The sequence below is a fragment of the Anguilla rostrata genome, chromosome 14 (assembly GCF_018555375.3).
Source record: "Anguilla rostrata isolate EN2019 chromosome 14, ASM1855537v3, whole genome shotgun sequence".
In the NCBI taxonomy this organism is placed as follows: domain Eukaryota; kingdom Metazoa; phylum Chordata; class Actinopteri; order Anguilliformes; family Anguillidae; genus Anguilla; species Anguilla rostrata.
Genome location: NC_057946.1, coordinates 31,799,573 through 31,813,072, shown reverse-complemented (window position 1 = coordinate 31,813,072; position 13,500 = coordinate 31,799,573). Strand labels below are relative to the sequence as shown.

The 13,500-nt window shown below is 38.2% G+C and overlaps 1 long non-coding RNA gene across 1 annotated transcript; it reads right to left on the bottom strand.

Moving 5' to 3' along the window:
• Positions 1 to 1,258: 1,258 nt before the first annotated feature.
• On the bottom strand, positions 1,259 to 12,901 carry LOC135239118 (uncharacterized). The gene is made up of 5 exons (XR_010325288.1): positions 12,773 to 12,901; positions 11,440 to 11,520; positions 2,961 to 3,053; positions 1,666 to 1,749; positions 1,259 to 1,350 (listed from the first exon to the last, which is right to left on the bottom strand). It is a non-coding gene; the product is annotated as an uncharacterized LOC135239118 (long non-coding RNA).
• Between the last annotated feature and the right edge of the window lie 599 nt (positions 12,902 to 13,500).

Below are 13,500 nucleotides of genomic sequence, written 5' to 3'. Positions count from 1 at the left end.
TGAACTCTAAAAAGGGCTCCCACAATAAAAATTAGTTTTTTAATTTGATCCATTAGTCTGTGTGTACATAAAGAAAGGTTTTTTGGGGAAAAATAAAACTTTCCCTCCAGTATTCTGCTGTTGTGGATGTGTATAGGGAGTGCAATCAAAAAATTTAATTTTTGAAAAAGATGAACAAAAATAATAAAAATTTTACAAGTACTGAGATTTTTTATTTTGATTCTCAAATGTGGAAAACATTAAAGTGTTAGTGTTTTAATTGAATCCATCAACACTTTTCTTAAATTTATCATTTATTTTAATGATAAATTTGCTACCCCCTGCCTGTAACACTCTCTGCTGCCCCCTGTCTGTACCCCACTCTGCTGACCCCTGTCTTAAAAATAAAAAAAATTGAGACGGCCCCACCTAAAACAAAAAAAAAAAAAAAAAAAAAAAAAAAAAAAAAAAAAAAAAAAAAAAAAAAAAAAAAAAAAAAAAAAAAAAAAAAGGGGGGGGGGGGGGGGGGGGGGGGGGGGGGGGGGGGGGGGGGGGGAACTTACAGATCGAGGTATAATACCGATCTTTTTAAAGGTTTTACATTATAACTTATTTTATACAACTAGGCTTAAATGTACTAAGATTTAAAGCCTAGTTGGATTTGTAACAGATAAACATACTCATAATGAAGTCAAATGCATTTACTACAGGTAGTTTGTACTTACCCTGTATTCTGCATACCTGCATTTCAGAAAGTAACAAAGATGGTCAATATTTACCAAAATATGACAATATTCCATTTGCACATGCATAATGTTCTTGTCAATTTTAAGGAATCTGAGCTATATGCAAGTATCAGCCATATTTGATATGTACCAAATATGTAATATTTCCAAATACTTACAGTATGCATAGATCTGTAAAACTAGCCAACAGGCCAAAAAGAAAGACTCAATGGGAAAGATGATCAACCGAAGATCTTCCACAATTCGTTCCCCATTTTCTGAAAGTAAACACGCGTTTACAAAAACCCTTACAGAGAATCCCACAGTTTGGTCTTGTGATTTCCAGAGTTAGCACGTGCAGTCACATTTATCAGAAGTGGTCATGTTTAAAATTGGCATTTAACACCTATGAATGTGTGGGTGGTACAAAATACAATGTGAATTAGGCAGAAGGTATACATTTTTAGATCAGAATACTTGATTTCTCACAGAAAAGGAAGTAATCACCTCAGATGTTTTCATTAAAATGTAAAATGGTGTTTACTGTACTCACCTGCTTTCAGAATGACTTCTGCTGCTAGAGCAGCTGAATTAAGGACACTTAGGATAGCAGAACCAAACGCATATACTAGGATATGAAGAACAGCTGAAAAGCAATGAGGCCTGTTTTAATAAGTATGTAAGACTAAGGCAAAAAATTTTAATTTTTACTTGCATGAAAATAGTTCAAAACACAAACTGATTTTTATTTTTTTTTCTGGTTCTACAGTTACTCATGATACAGTCATATTAAGTCATATTTCTTATTTTCAATTAAATTATAAAAACAAAGGGAAGTTTGTTAAATGACAAATTCAGACTGGCTGTGTGTTTCAACAAAATATTATTTGAAACCAGTTGAAAGTCTATTAAGCTGCATAATTAATGATTAATATGCATTGATGTTATAATGATACTGTACCAGGGAAATTACTCCTGTGGTTAAATTCCTGTATTGGCATCAGGATGTAGAGGAATACAATGAAAGACACCAATGCCGGGTGTTCTGCAGTAACACAAATATCAGTTCATTGAAGTTATGAAAAAGATAATGAAATTATTTCAAAATTTGAATTTAAACAAAAAAAGAGCTAATGAATTCAATAACAGTGTTTTTTCCAGGACTGAAAATTTTGGTTGATAATGTCATGTGTATTTTAACAGACTGCATCTGTGCAGTGATTAATAATGTAATAATGGGGGTGAGATGTGTGGTGCAGTCTGTAGGATGAATCCCCCTGTGTGGGTCCGATCCCCTGCCATGGCACCCTGTGAGCCTGTCACCCTCTTCGAATAATTAAAAATATTTAAAAAGGGCAGGCATTCCTTTTGTAAATAAATGTAATCATCGGGGTGTTGGGTGGCTCATCTTATTAAGGAACTGTTCTAGTGCATGGATGTGCCCCATGGTGTGGTATCTGTTAAGTCATTGTTTTCCCATGCATGGATGGGTCCCACGGTCTGGTATCTGTTAAGTCACTGTTCTAGTGCATGGATGGGCCCCATGGTTGGGTATCTGTTAAGGCTCTGTTCTAGTGCATGAATAGGTCCCACAGTCTGGTATCTGTTAAGTCACTATTCTAGTACATGGAGGGGGGCCCCACGGTCTGGTATCTCTTGAGTCACTGTTCTACAGCCTGGATAGGCCCCATGGTTGGGTATCTGTTAAGTCACTGTTCTAGTGCATGGATGAGCCCCAGGATTGAGGACTGAATGCCAACTGTGCCGTTGGCTCAACAAGGTGATGTATAATTAGTAGGAGCATCAGCCAAATTTTAGGCAGGGTTCAGTCAGCTAGGATCCACATTGCTTTCTTGTGACCCCTACTGGTTAATCATAAACCTGTGATCTGCTTGCTAAAGCTGCTTTTTTCCTCTAACTCTTGTCTGTGCAAAGCTTTGGTTGTGGGCCGCGGTGTGAAAAGAAGCAGCTGGTGAGATTCTGAGGAGAGCATGTGCTCATCTACACTCTCGCATCAGTTGTGGAGATGTGATGTAGCAAGGAAAATGTAATAATGTGTAATAATAAATAAATACAATGTGATTTTCCCCAGTACTTCTCCCAGTCCTATACATGTACACATATGCCCATTATGCAAAAATGTTCAGCCAGTCTGAAGCTATGTACAATACACCAGAGCAGACTAAGCTTAATCAATCAAGAACAACAAAATAATTCAATGAATATTAATATATAAACAAATACTACATTCCATACCTTTATCCTTTTCTGAAAGGATGATCAGTAACAGAAGGTAGAGTGTTCTTTTAAGAATGAAAATAAGCACATCAGGGACTTTGTCACGTAGATCTGAAAGAAAATGTGTTGGCATTAAGTCAGAAAAACCATGTTATATCTACTGGATTTATTATATTTTTCTATCATTATTTTTTGTCTGGCAATGAATGATGGTATAGACATCTTCATAAAATGATGTTCGGCAGGTTTATTGCGTGGGTTATTAACCTGTAACATTATAAGAAACCTACACCAAAATAGGCTTGCCACGGTGTTTGGTTTAACTGGTGGCATATGGTGTGAGAGTCTACACCTCCACCCTCAATACTGTTATTTCATAATTAAAAATAAACATAAAAAATAAAGAAAAGTACAGCTGAAAAGTTTCAATGCTACATGAATAATACAACATTTATTGTATTCACATGATACTCAATACCATCAGTTCTAATAGGCGAGTAATAAAATTAGGTGTGTTAGTATCGCAAAATGGTGCTCATTTTATCAACGTTATTCAGAATTTCGGATAGATGACGTCTTTGTTCTCTGCACATTCATGGCAAAGATCTGCAATGCAGGCTTTATAATTCAAACACTCATGAAGCACAGGTTTTGCTAGCTAGCTATATAGGCTCCATGCATGAATGTAGTCTACTAATTTCTGAATTATAATTAATCAAAGTTGGGTACTCGGGGTGAGTGGGCTGGGTTGAAGAAAAAAAAAATCCTTCATAGTATGCCTTTAAGTAAGATGTCCATTTCTGCCAGCACCATTGTCTTTTTTCTTGATCAGGTCTTAATGCAAGTCAGTGACTCCATATTATAAACGTCATTAGCAATGTCCATCCATTGGGCCACCGTAGGGGGATCTGTGGAGAGCCAATGCCTCGTGATGGCCTTTTTACATGCAGCCAGCAAGACATTCAACGGGTATTTGTCATAGGTGCACAAAACATTGGGCAGGTCACAGGTACAGAGAGACAAAAGAGTATTTAACTTTGAAGTCCAGTATCTTGTTGATTGATGAACGTCCTCCCAGAATAAAAACTGAATAAAATACACAGGTCCAGAAAATGAGTGCATGGTCAACCATTACTAGCCCACATTACCTTGTTTTATTACACTGTATAAAATATAGCCTATATGCTGAAGCCAAACCTTCCTATGATACAAGAATTCCTAAACCATGCAGTCAAACGCTTTTTCTGCGTCCAGATTGACCAACATTGTGCTAGTCTTTTCCTTTATAATATGCAGAGCTCACATCATACTATTCTGGGTTTGTCTGCTTTGTATGAATCCGGTGTCCACTACCTCATCTTTAGTTTATATTATATTACATTTATTTAGCAGGCGCTTTTATCCAAAGCGACGTACAAAAGTGCATAATTTAGTTTCCGATTTAGTGGGAAGTGTGTGCGAGGGTTTTGTGCTACAGGTCGCTGAAACGGTCTGAGAAACATCAAAGTGGAGATTTAGCATCTTAAGTGTTTCATCATTGTGTTTGTCCAGGAATCAATTTGGTGGCCCTTCTTTGAACCTTTTCCAGAGCCTCTATATCTTTCTTGTAGTATGGTCCCCAGAACTACACACAATACTCCAAGTGTGGTCTCACATATAAATGTACTGTATGTTAACTTGCTTGGATTTATATTCAGTACATTTGGCTATATATTCCAGCATATTGTTGGTCTTTTTTACCACTACAGCACAGTGCCTAGAACCTGAAAGGCTTTGATCAACCATTAATCCCAAGTCTTTTTCAAAGTTAGCACATTCCAGTTTCATTCCTCCCATAAAGTAATCCTGCCTAATGTTTTTTTTTTTATACCACATGCAGATATTTATATTTGGCTGTATTGAATTTAATTTCCAGGATTCTGCCCTCGTCTGTATTTTTAAAAAATCTTCTTCGATTAGTTCAGTAGATTCCAAACTATTAGCTAGGTCTCCCAGTTTTGCATCATTGGCACATTTAACTAATGTATTTTCTATGTTCCTGTCAAGGTCATTGATATAAAATAGGAAGAGGAGTGGTCCCAGCACCGATCCTTGTGGAACTCCTCTAACGGTGAAGCCACACTGTACGCGGCGACGCCGCCTGGCGCCGCATCCCCACAATCGGCTGTTTGTGGGCTTGTCACCTATTTTTGACAGACAGTTGTGTTCGTTAAATGTTGACCGGGTTTAATATCATGTTTCATGTTCATTGTCCAGTCTGAATAAAAATCATTTTTGCAGTAACCTAGATCTGAAAGATGTTAGTCAGCTGCCTAGACAGGCTGTCTATTGTCTAGCTAGCGAGTAACAACCAACAACAAAAACATTGTCTGGATAATTATCCAGCTAATGCCTTCAAAGTTATATCTGGTTAGCTAGCTAGGTGGCTGGTAGAAACGATCACGAACAACTATCAACTAATACATTAGGAAGAAAATGTTTTTGTTGTTATTGTTGGTTGTTACTCACTAGCTAGACATCAGACAGCCTAGCTAGGCAGCTTATTAACATTTTACAGGGCTAGGTTACTGCAGAAATGATTTTTATTCAGACTGGACAGTGATAACTAATAGTAACGGCTAGCAGAGCCATAGCAGAGCCACCGGCAATTTCAGAGACTTTTCTGAACGTTCCTCTTATCAGTGTCTCTGTAGGAGATCGTATTAATTTGGGAAACCCGATACAGCAATTACGAGTTAGCTCCTCCATTGTGGAACTATACAACGTGGAACTAAAATTTGGTTACCCGCCTGGGGGTCAAAGTTGAACTTTGGCCATCTCCCCCGCCGTCTCGCCGTGCTGCCTGCAATCCCAACATGCCTTGTCGGGGTCTGGCCGCCGCCTCTCATTCAAAATGAATGGAGGCGGCGCCGCATGCAGTGTGGCTTCACTGTAATTCCTACAGTTTTCATTTTGCTAACAAGTCTCTCGTGTGGTACCTTATCAAATGCCTTATGGAAATCCAAGTATGTAATATCATAAGCCTTGTTATAGTCAAAACACTCTGTAGCTTCCTCAAACAACACCAGAAGGTTTGTCAGGCATGACCTTCCCTTGAGAAAACCATTCTGGCTATCCTTTAGGATGCTGTTATTTTCAAGAAACACTTCTAACTTGCCTCTAATGATAGATTCCAGTATTTTACATACATACTGATACTAGATTACCTTGCTTCCAGTCCTCAGGTATTTCTCCAGTTACTAAAGACTGTCTATAAATACCTGCCAGTGGTTTAAAGACGATCTCACCTAACTCTTTACATACCCTTAGGTATATGCCATCAGGGCCTGCTGCCTTATTTGTCTTTAATTTAAGTAATTCATCCAGTACTTCTTTATCCTCTATCCTAATATCTGATAAGACATTCCTAGTACTGAATATGCCTTCCAGTCTATTAGTAATCTCTTCTCTAGTAAAGCTCTCAACAAAATAACTATTAAAGAAATCAGCAATATATTTATTCTTATAAAGCAATGCTCCTTCTTCATTTCTGATATCCTCCTTCAATTTCCTTTTCCCAATACAGTATTAAAAGTAATGTTTAAATTACTTTAAATTTGCCTTTCAGAGCCACTTAGCTTCCTGTAGTTCTTTTTTAACCGTAGCACGCATATTACAATATTTAGCCTTATTACTCTCAGTGCTGTCGTTTTTATACATCTTATACAGTAATTTTTTTCTCAAACTCTCCTGTGTGGCTTTGCTCATCCACTGGAGAGACTCCTTCTTCAACTTACTTTTCCTTTTGTAATAAATTGACATTGTGCCTCAAGAATAACCTTTTTGAACCTGCCCCACTTTTCATTTACAGTCTTGCAGTCAAGAAGTTGCACCCAGCCAACATTACTCAAATTTGCCCGCATCTTGTTAAAATTTGCTCATATAGAATAAAACATTCTGGTGGTAGACAAGGCCTTGTTAATTTGACCAAAATACATCAAAACTAACTGCAGAAAGATCGCTAGTCCCAAGTGGCTTTATTACCTATATGGTACAAATTCTGATTGTTACACAGGACCAGATCTGGAATTGATTTCCCTGTTGTAGGCTGACTGATATATTGTGCCAAAAAATGCAATTTATAACATCTAAAAATTCTTACTCCCCTTTTCATTTTCCTGACATTAATTCCTAATTAACAGCAGGGTAACTGAAGTCATCCATAATATTAGACTCACCTTCCTGACAAGCTTGTTTTATGTTTCCAAAGAGCACTGAATTCATAGCAGTGTCTGAAGCTGGCGGCTAACATGATTATCGTAAGGCCCTTTCATGTTCCCCTATGAGCTTAATCTAAATATTCTCTAGGCATGAGCTGGTCAATTTCTGGAATTTCCTGCACATTAAAATTTTATTTTGCATAGAGAGCTACACCCCATCTCTTACTGGATCTATTCTTCCTAAAGAGTTTGTACCCCTCTATATTATATTCATCCCCATCCTCTTCCCCAAGCCATGTCTCTGTAATCCCAACTGTGTCATTACCCCCACTATTCACATAGCACATTCAAGTTCCGAAAATGAATTTTTTATATTCTAGCATTAAAAAAACCCATTTCAGATTATTACTCCAACACATCCTCTCTCGTTCCCTCACCCCCCGCCGTCCCAAGCCACCCTCACCAAAATTTTGTTTTAAAAAGATTTAATTGGTGTTCACAATATTATAGGTTGCCTCGACAGCTTCCATTAGAGCATTCCTAATCTTTTCTTCTAGCTCAACAAAGTTGTCCTGCAGAATTTCAAACCTACCCTTACCGATGTCATTGGTTCCTACGTGAACCATGACCACTGGATCCCTCCCCGCTCTGGCCAGGAGCTTGTCCACACACTCCAGGAGATCTCCTACTTGGGCAACAGGCAGCCAACACACGGTACAGGATTCCTTTTTGTACAAACAGACTATGTTGTCTACCCCCCTAATAACTGAGTCCCCCACTATCACCAAGTCCCTTTTCCAGGAGGATGTGGCCCTCCCACTCTCAGGGTCAAATACCAGGTCCAATTCCTACAAGGGCTGGAATCAGTTTGACACCACAACCTCTGGAGATCCTGTCCCTGTGAGGTGTGCACACCCTTTTCTGCGCTAACCCCCTACTGTCACCCAACTATCTCTCCCTGCCTGCTCTGGATTCTCCCCCCTTCCCAGCTATGACATGCATGCCAATTCCTTAAAGGACATGCTACTCAGTTCCTGGAACTCTACCAATTGCGAGTTCCAGGAACAACTAGCAGCAGAAATCGGAGAGGGAAAAAATGCACTTTTAACTATCTAAAGTTAAGCATTGAATTAATAACATGAAAAAGAACCACCAGGCGCGGAATCAATTGGGTTATAATCAACCAACTTAGTTAGCTCTTACTATATAGCAATAACTGAAAAAACCCTTGAACTAGGTAATATTTTATTTAGCTATATCTCAGAATACAACGAAAATTAATCCAAAATCAGATTATAATAAACTACAGTTAAGTTAGCTCGTAACAATAAAGAATAGAACAAACTATCCAACTACAATTATATTTTGCTCCTGGGGCGGCAAAATACCACAAATTACCTGACCTCCGGTCAGCAAGAAGATGGTTGAATTAGCTAGGCGGCTAATTTGAAAGGAAAAAAAACTACAAAAATTCCCCCTTGGGTTGTTAAAAACTCAAACTAATATCAAATACACACTTGAAAGCACAATAAAATCCTTAAACCAACTTTTCCAAACACCTCCTTCCTCTCACTCCTTTCCTCACGAACAGAAAATGCGCGTCAGACAAAAGCAATCGAGCAACAGCAGACACAAGCAATAAAACTCAAAAATAACTTAAAACATCCAGTCAGCACTAGTGGCTTACTACTAGTTCAGTAATTTAGAATCATTTTCTGTAGCCTACTTCAGTATAATTGATGTACTAACAGCTGTAAGGAGATTCAAGTACACGCCTAAGCATATTTTCCTGAAGTGCACAATAGTTCAAAAGTCACCCAAGCACACTTTCTTATTTTAAGAAAGTATAATATATTAGCGTGCTTACAAAACTTTGTCCGGTCCACCTTGTCAAAGGTCCCTTAAGCCGAAAACTGGTGATTCAAGTTGTAGATCTATCATATGATATCATGAAATACATCCCAGCACCACTCCATCCTAAAATTCTGGTCATAATCCGTAGGTTAGTACATAACAAAACTGAAGTGAACCCCAGCCTCGTTCTTGGGCTAATGAAACTGAATGCACAGGCAAAGATGTTATTCTTGAGAAACTACTGAAAATTCATGATAAAAGGACTGCACCTTATTCCTGAACTCCCCTCAGTGCCAGAATAAGAACATCAAACAACAGAAAGAATACATCCCAGTTCAAGCAAGGTTTATGTTTCCATGCCTCTTTGTATATAAAGTTACCAATATTTCATTGTCCACTAAATCTTTTTGGAACTACTCGGATGTCCGTGACAAACATTTGTATGAGTGCCTTACAATTACATCTCCATGTGTAATGTTACATTTCACACTGAGTAGGGAATGAAGACATGCAGCTAACATACATTAGCTAAGCTGGCTGACATTAGCTAAATTCACAAGAAAACAAAGTTGCTAATTATACATCTAATAAATACATCAGAGAAATCTGGCCATCATGTGAAGCAAACATATTTTTAAGTGGTGTCTTATTCATCAGTGACAAATATTTGCAATATGAATAATGACTTACATGTTTCTAACCAACAACAAACTGCAATTAGACAAGTCACGGTGCATTCATGAGTGTCCAATGTTGCTGCAGCCTGTGGAGTGTTTTGAACAACTCTAACGGGCAGTGACAAACTATCAAAACTTTGTGCTGACGTGTGATCTCGGTGGCTAAAATTTCTATTAAAAATACTGAAAAATATTCTCTCTCAACACTAAAATACTGTTTAATAGCTTATAACCTGGCCTACAGTTTTAATTTTCCAGATCCTTTCCATGACTTTGACAAGAGTCCTAATTCCAGATCTTTCATGACTGGAAAACTAGTCCCTAAGATTCCAGATTTTCAAGGATGCATGGGAACCCTGGTAGAAATTTGTCTGAGCAAGCAAGCCTAGTTACAATTTAGCTGCAAGCAGCAATTCCTGAGGTCCAAGCAGCATAACAACAGTTGACAAGCACAGAAAATCTATGAAGGTCAATACAAACTTTAGATATATATGTTGATGATGGAGCATACCATCAACATAGGGAATTGTCTGATGCAACAGTGATTTTTTTTCCAATATTTTTTTTATATTTGGATCGCCATAGCACCACCACATGGTTGGATTGGGCTACAACTTTAGGCCTGGAGTCTTAATATAGCCGCCAATATGCCTACCAAGTCTCATAATTTATGTCATCTGGTTATGGAATTATTAGCATTTTGGAGAAAAGCCAAGCCTGCTGCAATTTCCCTGACTCTAAATTTGTCCATATTTTTAAAGAAGTGCTAGAAAAGTAATGCCAGTATAAAAGTATGTGAGTTGAGCCAAAACACCAAATCATGTGCAAATTTGTAAATTTTTTGTAGGAGAAGAAGCATTGTAAGTATTTTGAAAAATTCAGAAGAGTGGAAAATAAAGTGGTGGTCTTATGGTTCCTTGAGGCTAACGTGTTCTGGGCGAGGAGGGACATCCACTGACATTGTTTTGAAGTCTCTAGGTCAAACACAGCAGGAGTTTTGATTGTTTAATAAGTGCAAATTCAACAGACTATTATAGCGCCACCAAGTGGCCAATCACAATCAAATTTGGGATAGGGTATTATTTTTTGGTGTTACTAGGTATTACCCTCTATCAATATGCAGAGTTTCATAAGAATCAGCCAAGCGGATAAGGAATAAATTAGTAAATATAATACAAAATGGCAACCAATTCAAAATGGCACCAACCCAATTAGTACATAACTATGTCCATAATGAGGGCCCTGTCATTGTTGTGAGTTAGAAATCTCTAAATTCAAGGGTATTGCTTTCTCCACATCCAGAAAAGAGGCAATGCTTAGGCATTTTTGACTCAGCTTGCCTTACCCGTACAAAAGTGGAAAGCGCGTCATATTACATGTAGAAACAATTTCAATGGATTAAGGTTTTTGTGTTACACAACTAACACCCTGTTAACCCTGGAGTAACACACTGAAAACCTGGAGTTTCGAAATGGGAGAAAGCAAGCAAATTTCAGCACAGGCTTTTTTGTATGTTTTTTTTTTTTTTGCAAGAATAATTTAAAAATACCCCTCGGCCGTTTGTGAATGCAATAAAGTATTAAAACAACACATCAGCAAATAATTCACAGATTTCAGTTACCTGGACTTTTAATTTCCAACTCTGACACACACACACACACTGTATGTCCACACATGCCTCGTTGTTCCAGAGTTACTCATATAAATGGCAAGGATTCAACATTACCATTACAAATCGAAACAGTATGAGTAGCAAGTTATACTTACAGTCATACTTGCTGGGAATAACACTTTCCAAAAATATGTATATCTCTAAAAAAATCGGTTGAAGAAACCAAAAAATGAACACTGAAAAACAGAAAGGAAGACAATAAAGATGTCTGTTATAAATGGATGCTGGTGAATCTCTGATTTACTATGTACATTTATTTTAAATATAAGTAATAAACCTTAATTATTACTAATGAAAGATCACTAAGTGCACCAAGAATAACAATTCCCATATGCCAGACTTAAAGGACAACACCTGCAATTTTCATTTTTTCAGTATAGTCAACATGTCCAATGAAAATAGCCTTATTTTGGATTTGGCAAGAAGAATATGCCACATTTCGTCAATCAACTTCTACGCGCTCTCTTGGGAAGTAGACAAAACTGTCTCTGGAATTCTTTGAGAATATGCCATTAATGCTCAACTGGGTTCAGATTTGGTGGCTGAGATGACCGTGACATATGAATAATGTCAGTGCCATGCTACTCAATCCACTATAAGGGATTGACTTTATATGATCATTGCAATTGCACATAACCCTGAAGACACATGGCATAAAACTACTCATGATCTGTTTCCAGGGGTATTTTTCATCTACAGAGACACCCTTATCTGCAGGAAAATTAAATTAACATGGCGTGAACATGATCACCCTGTACCATTAAAGACTGCCATTAAGTGTGCCTTCTAAGGATGCCTGTTTACCCAACCATGCCAGATAAATGTACCGAAAATACACCATTATGGAACCACCAAAACCTGCTGGAAATCAGCGCTCAGATGTAGTTTGTTAGGTTGGTAGCATTTTTCCACTGTTCGGTGGTCCATAGCCTGTACTCCTTGCACTCTGAATAAGTGCATGGACCTCACAACTCTGGAGTATGAGCTTTGATCTGTTACCCTGCGGTTGGGATGTCTTTCCCTCATCATTCCAATGCTGACATCACAATAGCGCAGGGGTGTCAAACTCTAGTCCTGCAGGGCTGCAGAGTCAGCAGGTATTTGTGGTTTCCATTCAGTCAGCAGCCAGTTAAGGCCTTCAGTACAAGGTGTGTAGATTATTTAGCCAATTAACAGCTTAAGTGAATCACTGGTGCTGAAACACACGAAAAACCAGTAGACACTGCAGTCCACCAGGACTGGATTTTGACACACTAACCCTATAAATTCTGGGATGTTAACTTAATTAACTTGTTTAACCTGATGAGCCACATGGATGTAACAGCCACATATTTGCTGTTCTTCATTTACCCAACAGTTTACACTTCTGTGCACTACCTGTACAAACCTGGTATTGCTTATTATTAATTATTTTAAAGGGCAACTTACCCACTGTAAAACCATATGCAGAACTTGTGACAATCAGAAAGAATATTTCCATTTCCACATTGTCAGGTAGAAAACTGTAGAGCTGTAAGTACAGAAAAGGAGAATGTTCCAGACATTTTGTTACTAATGCATATGGATATACATTTCAGTCTTACATTTTTGCTGCACAATAAAGCCACTAGGATCAGTCCATTTAGACATATTGTACGAGGACACCAGTAAGGTGAAACAATTATGTGCAGGAATTGCTACATTACTGAATTAAGCAAAAAAACTGTAGGTAACTGACATTTTACAATTTAAAGGGACTTTAATAACAAATACCATTTTTTTTGCATTTCCATTCTATTATGCTCAACCATACCTAATTGTTTCATAGATTTTGCGATGCACTTCAGCAGTGATGTAACCAGGGGTTATGGGGTGTTTCGGGTCTTTCAACAATCATGCACTTTCACCAGGGTTAATCAGGCCCTAGCTTGTGTGCAAGTAGCATGTGTTGTCCATGGATCTCCCCTCTTGATCCACAGCCATCTTGACACCCTCTCTAGCCTCAGCGGTGTCCTTGATGGATTGTCCTGTGATGCCAAGGAGCTCGATGGCGCCTCTCTCCCAGGGCTTTCGGGCCACAGCTGAGGATTTGTTAGAGTGATCCTCTTCTCTGGCACAGTGGAAAAACCGGTGTCTCAACCATACCCCCACAGTAAAGGTTGGCTGGGCTGGGGTGA